Source organism: Haematobia irritans, chromosome 5 (assembly GCF_050003625.1).
Source record: "Haematobia irritans isolate KBUSLIRL chromosome 5, ASM5000362v1, whole genome shotgun sequence".
Lineage (NCBI taxonomy): Eukaryota > Metazoa > Arthropoda > Insecta > Diptera > Muscidae > Haematobia > Haematobia irritans.
The window spans coordinates 132,331,099-132,344,633 of NC_134401.1; positions in this window are offsets into that span (position 1 = coordinate 132,331,099).

Below are 13,535 nucleotides of genomic sequence, written 5' to 3' on the forward strand. Positions count from 1 at the left end.
AATCCAAATCGGGGGGCCTATACCTAAACATGAACCGATACACACGATATTTGCCACACTTATGTGTGCTCTTAATATACCTCTAAATTTTTAATCTCAGTCAAATAGGATATAAACTACAGTTTTTAGAATCCCAGGAAGCAAAATCGGGGTTCGGTCGGTGGACTTTGTCCAAACATGGTCCGATATACATCATATATTTAAGGCAAATTGGATAAAAACTAGGGTTTCTAGAAGTCCAAGAACTCAAATCGGTAATCGGTCTATATGGGGGCTATACCTTAACATGGACCGATACACACCATATTCGATACACCTATTTGTGGTCTTAAAGTTCAGGCAAATCGGATATAAACTAGGCTTCTAGACGCCAAAGAATCCAAATCGTGGGGTCGTTTTATATAAGGGCTATATCATAGGCTTTCATAGACTTTATTAAAAAAATCTACGAATTTAAGGATTTTCTATAAAGCGTATGTTTATTAACAAGTATCAGGAGAACAGCAAATACAATAAGCATAAAAAGCATTCATAGACTTTACTAAAAATTTCTATGAATTTATGGACTTTCTGTAAAGCGTATGTATATTAACAAGTATCAGGAGAACAGAAAATACAATAGGCATTGACTTTCATAGACTTTATTAAAAATATCTAAGAATTTAAGGATTTTTTATAAAGCGTCTATATATCAACAAGTATCAGGAGAACAGAAAATACAATAAGCATAAAAAGCATTCACAGACTTCATTAAAAATATCTAAGAATTTTAGGATTTCCTATAAAGCGAATGTTAATTAACAAGTATCAGGAGAACAGAAAATACAATAGGCATAATAAGCATTCATAGACTTCATTAAAAATATCTAAGAATTTAAGGATTTCCTATAAAGCGTATGTATATTAGCAAGTATCAGGAGAACAGAAAATACAATAGACATAAAAAGCATTCATAGACTTCATTAAAAATATCTAAGAATTTTAGGATTTCCTATAAAGCGAATGTTTATTAACAAGTATCAGGAGAACAGAAAATACAATAGGCATTGACTTTCATAGACTTTATTAAAAATATCTAAGAATTTAAGAATTTTTTATAAAGCGTATGTATATCAGCACGTATCAGGAGAACAGAAAATACAATAAGCATAAACAGCTTTCATAGAACACTTACCTATAATAACAACAACTCACATAATACTTAACAAAAGAGAAGTATCACTACGCTACCAGTGATACCAATACAATTTCAAGAAAAAAATCGTCACTTAAAAAAATATATCATTTCATTCATTTATTCATTTTGTTTAATTTAATTTAATTTTAAAATAAACATATTTTTCTTGGTCAAAAGCAAAAGAATAGTATTTCTTTTATAAAATAAAAAAAAAAAAACAGAAAATTAATATGCAGAACTATGCATTTCATTACAATAAAAAGAATACCAAATTCAGTTTAATATAAAAATAACATTAAAATAAAAAACATGTTTTGGTTTAAAACAAAAATGTTTCATATATAAACAGAAAATAAATAAACATAGCTATGCATTTCAATAAATTACATATAATTAATTTTTCTATATAGTTATTAATTCAGTAATTTTTTATTAAAAAATAAAAATTCTATCTTTAGTGAGATCTTTAGGATTTACGTATAACACTGCAGTAAACGATCCTCGTTTTCCAAAACGCGTGTCTTTTTGATGGTTTATAAGGAAATTATGCCTCTATGTGTTTTTTGTACTGTAATATAATTCTATTTTAATTAATACATGTTTGTATTATACATTCTCAGTAAGTCATTACCAATTTTGTTATTAAAACAACTCGATTTATTTAAATTTACGTAATTTTTTTAATAAAATAGTTCTCGCAATGTACCATTCTCAAGTGAGCTTCTAAAATTAGTTTTGATTACCTGACTAAAAATTGTCTCCAAATTTACTGTGATTAAAATTTTGACAAAACTGGAAAAGCTAAAATCGAGTCCTTACGACTTATTTCCGAAATTAAATTAAAACAATTTAAATTTATTTCAATATCTTCAACTTTTTTCAAAAAGTAACAAGTTTAAGTCCCTAAACTCTGGATCAAAATATTAACTTCCATTTTTTTTTTCTTAAATATAAGTGAAGCTAATATCATAATTTTCAAAGCAAAAATCGTAAAATCGGCATTTTCTATTTTTCGAGTAAAAAACGTCAAAATGCCGATAAATCGGCAAAATTGACAGCCCTGTCTGCTACTGATATTCTACTGAGTTTTCTTTCTTTCTCTCTCTCTCTCTCTTTTTGTCTGTGATGTTGGATGCTTGTATATATACTTGTCTTATTTATGATGTGTCTGTATATGTTAGCAATGTTATCAGTATCTGATTTGTAGGTGATTCTCTTCTCTGCTCTCTCTCTCCGAAAATTTTCTCACATCGTCAAATTTCGAGTGTTGTTGTTGTTGTTGTTATTACGCTTAAATTTTAGTTACATGTAAATGTTCTCGAAAGTTTTTTTTATGCCTATTGTATATCCTGTTCGCCTGGTACTTGCTGATATTAATACATTCGATAGAAAATTTTAAAATAAAATCCAGTTTTTCAATATAAACTACCATAATAGGGGAAATTAAAAGAATATATGTGATAAATCATGTATATGTTATAATTATACCAACACCAATGGTGATGGTATAGTTAGACGTGTTACAGAGGGATTGACGCATCACCGTTGGTATTGATATAATTATGACATATTAATTGTTTATCACATATTTCTATCAATTTCCCCCATTATGGCAGTTTTATATTGAAAAACTGGAGTTTATTATAAAATTTTCTATCGAATGTATGAATATCAACATGTCCCAGGAGAACAGAAAATACAATAGGCTTAAAAAGAAAACTTTTCGAGAACATTTACATATAACTAAAATTTAAGCGGAAAAACAACAACACCCGAAATTTGACGATGTGAGACAATTTTGGGAGAGAGCAGAGAAGAGAATCAACTACAAATCAGATATTGATAACATTGGTAACATATAAAGACACATCATAAATAAGGCAAGTAAATATACAAGCATCCAACATCACAGAGAATAAGAGAGAGAGAGAAAGAAAGAAAACTCAGTAGAATATCAGTAGCAGACAGGACTGCCAATTTTGCCGATTTATCGGCATTTTGACGTTTTGTCTCAAAAAATAGAAAATGCCGATTTTACGATTTTTTCTTTGAAAATTATGATATTAGCTCCACTTATATTTAAGAAAAAATGGAAGATAATACAAACTTGTTACTTTTTGGACAAAAAATTTAAAATATTGAAATAAATTTAAATTGTTTTAATTGAATTTCGGAAATAAGTCGTAAGGACTCCACTTTGGCTTTCCCAGTTTTGTCAAAATTTTAATCGCAGTAAATTTGGAACCAATTTTTAGTCAGATAATCAAAACTAATTTTAGAAGCTTGAGAATGGTACATTGCGAGAAATATTTTATTCCAAAAATTACGTAAATTTAAATAAATCGAGTTGTTTTAATACCAAAATTGACAATGACTTACTGAGAATGTATAATACCAACATATATTAATTAAAATAGAATTATAGTATAGTACAGAAAAAAACACATAGAGGCATAATTTCCTTATAAACCATCAAAAAGACAGGCGTTTTGGAAAACACGGATCGTTTTCTGCAGTGTTATACGTAAATCTTAAAGATCTCACTAAAGATAGATAGAATTTTTATTTTTTTAATAAAAAAATTACTGAATTGATAACTATATGGAAAAATTAATTTTTATGTAATTTATTGAAATGCACAGCTATGTTTATTTATTTTCTGTTTATATATGAAACGTTTTTGTTTTAAACCAAAGCATGTTTTTTATTTTAATGTTATTTTTATATTAAACTGAATTTCGTATTCCTTTTTTTGTAATGAAATGCATAGCTCAGCATATTAATTTTCTGTTTTTTTTTTTATTTTATAAAAGAAATACTATTCTTTTGACCAAGAAAAATATGTTTATTTTAAAATGAAATGAAATTAAACAAAATGAATGAAATAAAATAAAATGAATGGAGAGATATATTTTGTTTAAGTGACGATTTTTCTTGAAATTGTATTGGCATCACTGTTAGCGTAGTGAGACTTCTCTTTTGTTAAGTATTATGTGAGTTGTTGTTATTATAGGTAGAACACTTACTGTTACTGTGAAAGCTGTTTATGCCTATTGTATTTTCTGTTCTCCTGATACGTGCTGATATACATACGCTTTATAGAAAATTTATAAATTCTTAGATATTTTTAATGAAGTCTATGAATGCTTTTTATGCCTATTGTATTTTCTGTTCTCCTGATACTTCTTAATATACATTCGCTTTATAGAAAATCCTTAAATTCATAGACATTTTTAATAAAGTCTATGAATGCTTTCTATGCCTATTGTATTTTCTGTTCTCCTGATACTTGTTAATATACACTCGCTTTATAGAAAATCCTTAAATTCTTAGATATTTTTAATAAAGTCTATGAATGCTTTTTATGCCTATTGTATTTTCTGTTCTCCTGATACTTGTTAATATACACTCGCTTTATAGAAAATCCTTAAATTCTTAGACATTTTTAATGAAGTCTATGAAAGCTTTTTATGCCTATTGTATTTTCTGTTCTCCTGATACTTGTTAATATACATACGCTTTATAGAAAATCCTTAAATTCATAGACATTTTTAATTAATGTTATGAAAGCTTTTTATGCCTATTGTATTTTCTGTTCTCCTGATACTTGCTAATATACATACGCTTTATAGGAAATCCTTAAATTCATAGACATTTTTAATAAAGTCTATGAAAGCTGTTTATGCTTATTGTATTTTCTGTTCTCCTGATACTTGTTAATAAACATACGCTTTATAGAAGATCCTTAAATTCTTAGATATTTTTAATGAAGTCTATGAAATCTGTTTATGCCTATTGTATTTTCTGTTCTCCTGATACTTGTTGATATATAGACGCTTTATAGAAAGTCCATAAATTCAGACATTTTTAATAAAGTCTATGAATGCATTTTTTGCCTATTGTATTTTCTGTTCTCCTGATACTTTTAGTCTACTGTAATTTTACCGGTAAAATAGGTTTATTTTATAGTTTATGCCTGCAAAGAAAAATATATTTTTGGAAGAAACTCAGCCCTTAAACCTCCTCACGAATAAGTTTCTTTTGAAATAAAGTCGAACCAAAATTCTTTTGTTGGCTTGTAAACGGTAGAAGGAACTATCTATCAATAAAACATATATCATTAAGGTGACATTTCTAGTTTGACTGATATACCAGCGTGAACTAGGTAACACTTCGTATCACTTACCTCCTACAAGCACATTACCTCGAGTTTTTAATGATACCATAACACTTTAATGTTTTTTTTTTTATAAATTTTCAGCATTTTATTTATTTACCAATTTCAGGCAGATTTATAACAAAAGTAGGTATTTAATTTAGGATATAGTTTCGCTAGGTTCAATGTTATTTCTTTCAAAAAAATAATAAATTTTTTCAAAAATTTTTTTGTTTATTTTGGTTTTCATGGAGTATAAAGGAGTTAGCTTTTTGGAAATGATTGTAAATAATGAATAAATATAGGAAATTTACAATAAGAGAGATTTGTTTTTTTTTTGTAGTTTTTAGATTTTTAAGGTATAGTTTTTGTTTTGGTTGTGTTTTAATGGAGGAAATATTCGTTTGGGTTTTTAGAAATTTGGATTGAAATACTTTGTTTTAACAATTTTGGGATTTTCTTTTTTGGGGTTTCTTATAATTTAATTATATCTCTTTTGTTTTATAATTAATAACAACAATTTTTTTTATATTATTTTTTTGTCGGATTTTTTGTTTCTTAGATTTATAACGTTTACTAAACTGGTACTAAAACAAATTTAATTTATACGGTAAATGTGTTCTTTTTTTGTCAAAATTTCATTTTATTTTCATAGTGGGAGATGTTTTTAAATTTAATTTTATTTTAAAACTAATATAAACATAGTTTAGATTTTGTTTTCTTTAATTTTTTTTTTATATCATAAGAATTTAAAGTGGGGAATTGGTTTTCTCATTTCCATAGTTTCTATGTTTTTTTTAATATTATTATCAAACAAATTAATATGTGGGAGTACAATACAATCAGCTTTTAAGTGAAAATTTTGAACATGTGTAGAAAATGTTAATTATCTTAAAATTTTAATTCTTCCAATTTATTGAGAATTAAGTTGAAAGATTGAAAAAAAAAAATTGTTCATATTTTTCTGCGTAAAGAGAATAAGTGTAAGAATCTAGTAGACCTGAGTAAAAATTGAGAGATCTAATTTGATACAATTCGATATGAGTAGATCCGAAAAATGGTAAATGGAAATAGATTTGATTATATATCAATATTTGGCCTAGATTTAATGTCTAAGATATAATTATATCTATCCCTATATATAATTGGATCTGATGTTAGATCTGGTCATATATAGAATTAGATACATTTATATCTAATTCTATCTCTGTAAATGTGGGTATATCTGCGGATATCTAGAGGGGCCAATTTTGAGATCTAATCATATCTGATTAGATTCCCCAATTTTTACACGGGGAATTATTCTTGACTATTTATTGTCGCTTAATCGGTACAATTTTTGGCATCTGCTGCTGTCAATTTATCCATTGAAATTCGAAATATATACAACAAACAAAAATATTTCGCTTTTCTTATAAAGTACTTTCTTTAAATGCAAATAATGCCGAATTTATGCAACGATTATCTCTAAACTTTTGTATTTGTTTTTTAAGAAAAATATTTTTAAAGTCAAAAGAAAACTTCATTTCTCCAAAAAATTTTGTTTTCCTCCGAAAAGAAAACTCTTCTTTCATTATAGGTCCAGAAAATGAGCCGTCGTGTTGGGTCTTCGAAAAAGTTATCACCGTGAAAATAATTCGGCTTCATTCTTTGTAAAGGAATTCCGTATAAATAAGGGAAATTAGTTGTGCAACTAATCGTACAGTCTTAATTGCTTTCAAATATCTGTGGATAAAATGGACAATCACCTAATATCAATAATATATTTTGGGTGGACAATTCGTTTTATGGTCTGAAAATAAATTTCTAGAAATCGACGGGTGTATTTTACTCCATTTGAGGCGGTCATTTCAACTAGCAAAAATTAGTCGGTGGGATCAAAAATAATAGCTATGCTATTTGATACATTAATTATCTGATTAAAATAAGAAAAAGTGAACATTTGGTTGCACAACTCATTTCGAAATAATTTATAAGGGATTTTCAGTGGACGGTTATCCATTACACATGATAAATTTAGACAGGTAGTGTCATTTATACGATTTTCGATAGGCCTCATTGACTGACATGATTTGTCAAACTGTAATGCGCTTTACAGACTATCAGTTATTCTGGACGACAGTGCTCGTGTCGAACATATCCCATATATTGTGCACATTATAAGTTAAGTCCGAAGGCATAATCGATGCTGCTGCATGTTTATAGGGTCGATAACACATTTACCGATTACTTAGTCATCGCCGACAAGTCGTATCGATTCGACACACTGTAAGATTCTTTACAAACACCGACATTCCGTCCGGAATAACTGATTGTCTGCAAAGCGCATAAGATTCTAGTATAACTGTGGCAGAGAAGCCACAGCCGTCGAGTCGCACCGTCGATTTTAACCGCTACCGAACATTTTTTGCCAATCGACGCCATTGCCGAATATGTCAATGCTTATCTTCTCAAATTTATCCGCTAATTAATAATTGTGGCATTTTATGTTAAAATTTTGAACTTTCCATCCACAATCATTCAATATGAAGTAACAATTCGGACTCGGCTATAAAAAGGAGGTCCCTTGTCATTAAGCTTAACATGGAATCGGGCAGCACTCAGTGATAAGAGAGAAGTTCACCAATGTGGTATCACAATGGACTGAATATGAATGAAGACGACCAATTTTTGTCGGAAATTTTTGACTCCGGCGGCGGCTGATATAAATTTGTCTATTCGGCGGAGCACAATTATCCATTATAAAATCAATTTGATGCCATCTAAATGGTAATGAGATTAATTGTACAACCAATCTTACAATTAAATTTACATTTCATTCAAATTTTCGGAGCTAAATTTTTGCAAAATTATTATAGGAATTTGATACTGATCCATTGTGGGTGGAAAGTTCAAAATTTTGGCAAAAAAAAAATAAAATTGTCGAATAGACAATTTTATATCTACTTTGCCGTCAAACTGCCGCAGACGAAAATGCAAATAAAGTTTTTAATCTACAATCTCGGAAACATCATCTTGAGGTTTTGTTATACGACAAAGATGATTTTATTTGCTATCTATAATAGCAATAGTTCAATATGATTATTTTGAACTGAAATATACAAAACTGTCAATATTTCCGTAGCAATCGGGAATTATACTGACCCTTTAATGGGCAATATGACAATATTTTTCTTTTGTTATCATGGTATACTTATGATAAATTTTTACAATTCATCTATCAAATTTATAAAAAAACACCCTTATTCCAGAAGTCGCCCTTACTCTCGCCGTCGCTTTTTGTCGTCTGTCGCTTTTAAGTAGTCTCGTCATTCATTTGGTATTCCTGCAGATTGGCGACGGCGACGATTACTTTTTATACCAATAAAAATACACAGTAATAAAAGGCCGATATCACTAGAAAACAATCAGCTGATGTGCAAAAAATGAATTTTTATTTTTTTCGGTTTAAAATATTTTTATTTCTGACGCAGTTCTATGTCTGCAAATCAAGAAAAAATATTTCATTTGACACGAGAAAAATGTGGATATGGCAGTAAAAGCCAAAACTATAAAAATGGCGACGATTAATGGCACAAGGATCATTATGAAAGAAAACAATCAGCTGATGTACAAAATTGAATTTTAATTATTTGCGTTTAAAATACTGTTTGTTTGTAATCCAATTTTCACTTGGAAAATCAAAAAAAAAATGATAAATTTGGCTCGGGAAATGATTTACATTATCTAAGTTTGCTGCTAAATAAAATACATTGGCCTTGAAGAGTTTCTATTAAAAATAAATGGAACTGAAAAGCAACACGTTTACTTTAATTGTGCAGTTTTTTTTCTATGATGTGAATAGCGCATATCAATAGATTTGTGATCGTGGTCAGCTCAGGACTCCTTGATATAGAACATGAGTTCCTCAAAGAGTGGAAGCTGGAATAAATAGTTGAACAATATAGATTTTTTTAATAATAGTTACAGCTTTTTTACCATTTGTTACAATTTGTCGCTAAACGCCAAAGGCATTGAACTACAAACCATTTGTGCCAACCAGTTATAAATCGTTTAAGTCAGTCTAGCTCATCTAATGGCTGATTTCTAGTTCGTTTTTTTCATTTTTTGTAATTTTTGAAGATTAGTCACTTTACATCTTACCAATTTTCATTTTTAAATTTGTTTTTCAATTGTTCGATTAATAAACTCTAAAAAACTTCTTCAAATATTAAACACTAAAGTCGTCGCTGGTAAATTTGAAGGCGACAAAAAACGACGATATTGGCGACAGAAAGCGACACCAGCTAATGGCTGATTTCTAGTTCGTTTTTTTCATTTTTTGTAATTTTTGAAGATTAGTCACTTTACATCTTACCAATTTTCATTTTTAAATTTGTTTTTCAATTGTTCGATTAATAAACTCTAAAAAACTTCTTCAAATATTAAACACTAAAGTCGTCGCTGGTAAATTTGAAGGCGACAAAAAACGACGATATTGGCGACAGAAAGCGACACCAGGAATACCGATTTTCGTCGATAGCAGCATATATCTACGAACGGAATACCAATTAGTGGCGACAGACGAAAAGCGACGGCGAAGGCGTTGTCAGGAATAAGGGTGAAAGTATTTCATGAATCAAAAATTTCCTTACAACTACAAGGGGTACTGTTGTCACTATTACAAAACTAACATCTAATTGTCAAACACACTTCTATTAGAGTTGCCATAGAAACAAATACTTTGTTTTTGTAGAAATACCACTACCTTTGTTATTTTCTAATTTATCAATATATAGCATTTTCATTTCAAATGAAACCTTTTTCAAACCAAATGAATCCTTTTTCAAATCAAATAAAACCTTTTTCAAATCAAATGAAACATTTTACAAATCAAATGAAACCTTTTTCATTTCAAATGAAACTTTTTTGAAATCAAATGAATCTTTTGAATTTTTAATGATCCAGATTTTCTTTCGAATTCATATATAGATCATTGATGGTTGGGGTATAAGTAATGTATACATGAAGGAAACAAATGACATGGCTAAACAATTTATACTGAAAAAAGAAGACCGGAAAAAAAACGTAGTAAAAAACGCAATGATAATGTTCTTTGATATTTCAGTATTTTAGATTTCATTTAAAATGACAAATAAGGAAAATCATAAACAAATATTAACGCATTCTAATTGTATATTTACGTAAAGGAGCTTTAGATAACACTGACAAAAAAATACGAAATTTAAAAACTAAAAAAAAAAATTATTTGAAGTCAGTTGTATGCTAAGGATTTGGAGACATTACAAGTCAAAATATTTTTTTTTGTGTACGGTCCAAATTCGGACTTTTTTTGGAAAATGTTCATATCCCAGCAAAAAAGTCGGAAGTTCTTCCTAAGTCATTACCCGTAATGTGCATCCAAAAATGCTTTTCTAGAGATGGAGCTAATTTTTACATTACGATACAAAAAAATTCTTTGTTTTACTATGTTTTCGCAATAAATCCAAATCCATTTCTCGGCAGACGTGGAACTTGCGATACAAAAAAAAATATTTTTAAATTTCGTATGAAAAATTACAATAGTTACTATAACTCCTTATGGATTGGATGAAATTTCCCATGAGAATATGAGACATCGATTAGTAATAGTAAGTTTAATTTAATTAAAAATCCTAATAAATTTTTGAATAACATTTACCATACCTACACCCAAAGAAATTTGTTAGTAGGGACAGCAGAAAAGTCTGCTAAAACAGCAGAAAGTCTGCTGAAAAAGGGACAGCAGTCACTGTTTGCTGAAATAGCAAACATTTCCTGCTATTTTTGAAGCTCGATTACTCTAAAACATGTTTTATTTTGACTGAAACAAATAAAAATGTCAACTTAGGAGCTATCCTAACATAATTAAAACAATATTTTACACAGAAAAAAATTTCACGAAAAATTCTCCAATTAAAATTTTAATTGAGTTTTAAAAAATATTCAATTAAAAATTTAATTGATTCAACAAATTTTTTAATTGAAACAAAACAGAAAGTCTGCTGAAAAAAGGACAGCAGTCACTGTTTGCTGAAATAGCAAACATTTTCTGCTATTTTTGAAGCTCGATTACTCTAAAACATGTTTTATTTTGACTAAAACAAATAAAAATGTCAACTTAGGAGCTATCCTAACATAATTAAAACAATATTTTACACAGAAAAAAATTTCACGAAAAATTCTCCAATTAAAATTTTAATTGAGTTTTAAAAAATATTCAATTAAAAATTTAATTGATTCAACAAATTTTTTAATTGAAACAAAACAGAAAGTCTGCTGAAAAAAGGACAGCAGTCACTGTTTGCTGAAATAGCAAACATTTTCTGCTATTTTTGAAGCTCGATTACTCTAAAACATGTTTTATTTTGACTAAAACAAATAAAAATGTCAACTTAGGAGCTATCCTAACATAATTAAAACAATATTTTACACAGAAAAAAATTTCACGAAAAATTCTCCAATTAAAATTTTAATTGAGTTTTAAAAAATATTCAATTAAAAATTTAATTGATTCAACAAATTTTTTAATTGAAACAAAACAGAAAGTCTGCTGAAAAAAGGACAGCAGTCACTGTTTGCTGAAATAGCAAACATTTTCTGCTATTTTTGAAGCTCGATTACTCTAAAACATGTTTTATTTTGACTAAAACAAATAAAAATGTCAACTTAGGAGCTATCCTAACATAATTAAAACAATATTTTACACAGAAAAAAATTTCACGAAAAATTCTCCAATTAAAATTTTAATTGAGTTTTAAAAAATATTCAATTAAAAATTTAATTGATTCAACAAATTTTTTAATTGAAACAAAACTTAATCACAAAAATTAATAGTATCAATTACTTTTTTAATTGAATCAATTAATTTTTTAATTGACCTTCAATTAATTTTTTAATTGATACTATCATTTCTGTGATTGAAGACATTTCAATTAAAAAATTAATTGGATCAATTAATTTCGTGATTGAATCAGAAAAAAAAAATTTTTTGTGTGTATGAATATCTATAGTATGTGACCAAAAATCTGAATATTTATCGAATTGAGGCATAATGGCAAACAAAATGTTTGCTGATCGTATTTAGGAGTTTGTAAGTATATTACGGTGCAAAAATATACCAAAAACTACTTTTGGTTCTTAAATATGCTTTGGGTAAAATTTATAACCTAAAAATTTTATAAATTGTTGTTCATTTGGCCCTGAAATACAAAAATATAACAGCAGACATCGACTGCTGTTTTTAGCAGACTTTTTTCTATGAGTGTATATTCAATTAAAAACGAGCTTATATTTAAGAGGGCGCGCAATCCTAAATTAAGACTTGGATAATCAATAATTTTAGCATAAGTTGAGTGTACAAAAATGAAGGAAACACATAATTTTTCAATGAAATAATTCTTGAAAAAAGTGTATTTTTGCTTTTAGCGATATAACAATTCCTTTGAAAATAATTTTGAGGTCTAATTATAAATTTATTCATTAAAAAGAATTCCTTTGGTTTTAGAGATTCATTTGATTCGAAAAAAGTTTCATTTTAAATGGAAAAAGTTTCATTTGATTTGAAAAACGTTTCATTTGGTTTGAAAAACGTTTTACTTGATTTGGAAAAGGTTTCATTAGAAGTGAAATTTCTATAAATGGCAATATTGTTTTTGTTATCACGAAAAAAATATGAACATTTCCTACATCTTTTCAATTACGATAATTCAAATTTATAAAAAAAAAACAAAAACATTTTTCATTAAAAAAGAAAAAAATATGAACATTTCATACATCTTTTCAATTACTATAATTCAAATTTATAAAAAATACCGTTTTTCATTAAAACCTAATCTCAACAGAATTTTAGGTGAATACTGTGAAAAAAACACACACATATAAAAACCTACTTTTATGAGTTTGAAAAAGTTAATTCCCCATGTTCCGAAATACGGAATCGCAAAACTTTCATTTGGCCATTATTTCTTAATTTTCATTTGGCCATAATTTCTTAACCCTGCATCTTAGAAGTTCAAACTAAAATTGTATTAGAGTCCGATAGTATCTCTATTTTGTTGTTAAAAGAAAAATAAATTCTTGCAATTTGCGTTGCCGAATATCGGAATATGGGGGAATATTTCAAATTACATATTGAAATTCTTAGTAAATAAATACATACATTTGAAAATTTTATATATATAA